The following is a 4,885-nucleotide window of genomic DNA, read 5'->3' as shown; positions in this document are numbered from 1 at the left end:
CGTGGGTCCGCAGCCAGGCCCACATCTGCCAAGACTCCATCACCGTTCCCATGCAGCTGCCAGCCCACCAGCTAGGCGAGCACCTACGTGGCCACGTACGGCCTCTAGGCCAACTCAGTAAGCACCTGTGTGGTGGCATGCAGATCTTCGTGAAGACCCTGCCACCGCACCAACTCAGCAGCCAGCCAGCCAGCGTGGTGCTACATGCCTCGTCAGTTCGGACGCGCGTCGAAGCCAGGCGAGGCGGCGACAGCTGGAACGAGCTTCCTTGATGTCCCCGATAAAGCAAGAAGGGCACGTCGGCAGCGCATTAAATGCATTTGTCCTATGGTGCAAGGAGATAGACTCGACTACTGTATAGCTTTCCACCTCCTGTGTACCACTGTGGCAGCCCCTTTGACTATAAAAGGAGTCCCGCGGCGTACTGAGAGAGGATACGAATTTTTTGGACCCTGCACGCTTTGTAGCTAGTCCAAGAACACCAGATAAACATAAACTAGCAGGAGTAGGGTATTACGCATCGCTTGCGGCCCGAACTTGGATAATCCGCCTTCGTTGATTTCTCAATCCCGCTCTTTCCACAGCCCCGCGCCCGCCAACCGTAGCAAAAGGGATTCCTCGTGATCCCGTAGGTATCGTTTCCCCCGACATCTTTGGCGTGCCAGGTAAGGGGCGCAAGCTGTGAAAATCCGGTTTGAAGGTTAGCACACCGACTTCATCATCACCATGGCCCCCAAGAGAAAGGGGATCACAACGATCAGCTCGTCCAGGGCCGGCCCGTCCACGCCAACTCTAGCAGGCGGTCGGGTGCCCACGGATGGGGCTGGAGAGGTGGCCCACGAGCATCCATGAAATTCTGGCAATCGGAGCCAGTGGAGCGGCGTTGCCCGAATCCGAGATGACGAGCCACGCGCCGCTAGGTCCGGGGGCGGGGTCGTGCTACCCACGGGCAGCGCAGCAGCCTCTACGACACCCTAGGTGGTGCCCGCACCACGCCCTTCCCAGGCCGCGCGCGATGAGCAACACCGTGATGCCGGAGCCCCCGGGCACCGCCGCGGAAAGAGCCCTGTGCGCCACTCGTAGGATGAACCAGTCCGGCGTGCGCGCTTAGACGCCGATGCAGGCAGCGTGTGACCGCAAGACCGTGACAGAGCCCCTTCTAACCCGGTTAGAAGTCGGAGCGCATCATGGTCTACTCAGATCTCGCCACCGCCTACACCAGTAGAAGTGCTGGCGCGCATGCAGCTGCTCCTCGACTTCCCCCCTACTTCGGAGAAGCTCGACGAGTGGAGAGCCACCATCCAAAGCTTCGTCAGCTTCGCCAATAAAGACGAGCTGTTCTCGGTGGGACCCTCGCACCGGCGTCCTGACGAGCCGGTGCATGATGGTGGTGGGGGGACCAGAGACTCTGCAACCATAGTGGACCCCCTCCCACAGCCGCGACAACATCCACCGGCCCGTCGACCCGACGTCGGTGACAAAGTTTCCATAATGTCGTCCAACCTGCGAACCCACCGCGACCAACTTCAAGTCCTTCGGGAACGGGTCCAGGAAGACGCTCGAACTACCATCGAACGATGATGGGAGACTCGCCATCAGTCAGATTGGCGTGCGGGGCCTACTATGGACCACCTGGCGCCGGGAGGCCCCGGCGACCTGCCTTACGAGGTTGGTTGTCCAGCCTTTACCCGAGAATTGCGGCAGTTCCAGTGGCCCTCCCACCGCATGTTCAAGCTCGATGTTGCCGAGAAGTACAACGGCAAGACCCACCTGTCGGAGTTCCTCAGCATGTACACCATTGCGATGCAAGCTACTGGAGCTCCTGACGACAAGGTGCTTGCCAATTACTTCCCATTGGCACTCAAACCCAACATCATGTCGTGGTTGATGCACTTGCCAGTGGATGCCATTTCTTCTTGGTCGGATTTGTGTCATGAGTTTGTTGGCGCCTTCACTGGAGGCCACCAACCTCATGGCCAGGCAATCGATTTGCACATCATCCCCCAGAAAGAAGGAGAAAACCTGCGCAAGTACATATAGAGGTTCAGCCAAGTGCAGTACAACATCCCAGATGTTCATCCCGCCGTAGTTATCAGCGCATTCCATCATAATGTGCGCAATCGCAAGATGTGTGAAGAGTTGGCGATGAACAAGGTCAAGGATGTGGCCGAACTTTATGTTCTGGCCGATAGATCTGCTCGAGCTGAAGAGGGGAGGAAGTACCTCGGCGAGGATGCCAGTGCGGAAACCGACTCCACAGACGAAGACACCGCCGCCCCGACAAAGAAGGGTCGGCGCCACAACAGGAAGCGCAAGGGCAAGACTGTGCTTTCCGTTGATGGATCTGGTGAGCTCGGCGCCACCAAAAAGGCCAAGGCTGACGACACCGGCAAGGAGTTTGCCGGGTGTACCGCCTGCTTGGCCCTGGCAGCCGCCGGCAAGCCAGGAGGCTCCGACAAGCAGTACTACAAGATCCACCGCACCAAGGGCCATGACCTCCAGAACTGCCGACAAGTTGAGCTGCTTGCTGAAAAGCAGAAGGCTGAATATGAAAGGCGAGACAAGGAGAAGGGTCAGGATGGTGCTGAGGGATCCGGCAAGAAGCGTGGTGGCCAAGGGGGCACCGCGACAAAGATAACCAACAAGAGTGGCCCGCTCGGGGCCGCGATAAGAAAGAGGAAGATGATGATCACGACGAGGATGACGAGTCCGGCAAGCACGAGTTCCAGAAGGCTACAGAGGCCATGTGCGTCGATGGTGGTGCCTCGTTGCACACCTCACACCGCCAGCTGAAGTAGTGGGCGCGTGAGGTCGCTGTGGCAGAGCCGTCATTCGATTCGCAAAAGCCCCTGAAGTGGTCCCGCACGCCCATCGTTTTTTACACCGAGGATCACACTGATCGCACAACTACGGTCAGGTGTTTGCCATTGTTGGTCTTGCCAACAATACACAACCTTAAGGTGACGAAAGTGCTGGTTGACGGTGGGGCCGGTCTGAATTTGATCTCGCCCGCTGTGATCAAGAAGCTGCAAATTCCTGATGGAGACCTCGAAGAGACGGGCACGTTTCAAGGGGTCAACCCGGGAAGGAGCCAGTGTAAAGGTAAAATCACACTGCCCGTTACATTTGGAGGCGAGCTGAACTATAGGATGGAGAAGATCGTCTTCGATGTCACCAAGATCCCCTTGCCATACAATGGGATCCTTGGCCGCCCAGCGCTGGCCAAGTTCATGGCGGCGTCCCACTATGCCTACAACACGTTAAAGGTGCCGGGGCCGCTGGCCATCATCACCGTCCCCTCCGACAAGAAAGATGCACTCATTTGCGTTGATCAACTTTACTGAGAGGCAGTTGCAGCAGCTGCCGTGAAGACACTTGCCCCTGCTGCTGAAGCTCCAGGGAGGAAGAAGGCCGGCAAGACCCCTTCCGGCAAGATATCTTCCGGCGAGACCCCTTGCACCCACTCCGGCAAGCGCACCTCTTCGGAGTGCTGCACTCCTATTGAGAACGTGCCAGAGAGCTCCACCGGCAAGAGCAAGAAGTCCAAGGCCGCACCACCAGAAACCAAGAAGGTGTCTGTCAAGGAGGACAGCACGGGCGGGGATTTCACCATAAGCTCCACCCTCGACAGCAAATAGGAAAGCGCGCTCATCGCCTTCCTGTGGGCGAATGTCGATGTGTTTGCATGGCAAGCATCCGACATTCCTGGTGTTCCCAGGGGGATGATTGAGCACCATCTTGCTGTCTGTCCTCATGAGCGGCCCGTCAAGCAAAAGGTCAAGAAGCAAGCTTTGTAGCGACAAGAGTTCATCATAGAAGAGATCAGGAAGTTGGAGGCGGCGGGCCTAGTTAGAGGTGTACTCCACCCCACGTGGTTGGCCAATTCGGTGGTGGTGCGTAAGGCAAATGGGAAGTGGAGGCTGTGTATTGACTACACAGACATCAATAAAGCTTCTCCAAAGGATCCCTTCCCCCTGCCACGCATCGACTAGATTGTAGACTCCACTACCAGGTGTGACCTGCTGTCAATCCTCGACGCCTACTCAGGATACCACCAGATCTTCATGATGAAAAAAGACGAAGAGAAGACCGCATTCATAACCCCATGTGGTACATACTGTTTTGTACGGATGCCTTTCGGGTTGAAAAGCGCCGGTTCGACGTTTGCCCGAGCGGTCCAAATTGGTTTTGAGCCCCAGCTACATAGAAATATGGAAGCCTATGTGGATGATATAGTGGTCAAAACCAAGGATAGGGCCACGCTCATACAAGACCTAGAAGAAACATTTGCAAATCTGCGTAAGATCAACCTCAAGCTCAACCTACAGAAGTGTGTGTTCGGTGTCCCGTCCGGCAAATTTCTTGGGTTCTTTGTGTCTCAGCGCGGAATTAAAGCAAATCCCGACAAGATCAAGGTGATCGAGCAGATTGAAGCACCGAAGCGGGTCAAAGACGTCTGTAGGCTCACCGGCTGCGTTGCCGCCTTGAGTAGATTCATCTCCAAATCTGCTGAGCGCGCCCTCCCCTTTTTCAAAGTTTTGAAAAAGGCGGGTCCAGTAAAGTGGACTCCGGAGGCAGAGGCTGCACTACAAGATTTGAAGAGGTATCTCTCCTCCACGCCGATACTAGTCGCGCCCAAACCACAAGAGTCGTTGCTGCTATACTTGGCAGCAACGAATCAAGTAGTCAATGCCGCGCTGGTGGTGCAGAGGGAACTTGAGGAAGAGGCAGCAGTACTAGCGGAGCCATCAGGTGGCGGGCCGGGGCCCTTCTCGGCAGAGTCTGACGCCGGCAAGACAGAACCCCCAGCGAGACCCGATCCCGGCAAGGCGGAGTCTGAGCAAATGAGCAAAGTAGGATAGAAGAAGAAGATGGTGCAGCACCC

This window comes from Triticum dicoccoides, chromosome 4A, assembly GCF_002162155.2.
Source record: "Triticum dicoccoides isolate Atlit2015 ecotype Zavitan chromosome 4A, WEW_v2.0, whole genome shotgun sequence".
NCBI classification, from domain to species: Eukaryota; Viridiplantae; Streptophyta; class Magnoliopsida; order Poales; family Poaceae; genus Triticum; species Triticum dicoccoides.
The sequence above is the reverse complement of the archived record's forward strand: the minus strand, read 5'-3'. Positions refer to the sequence as shown.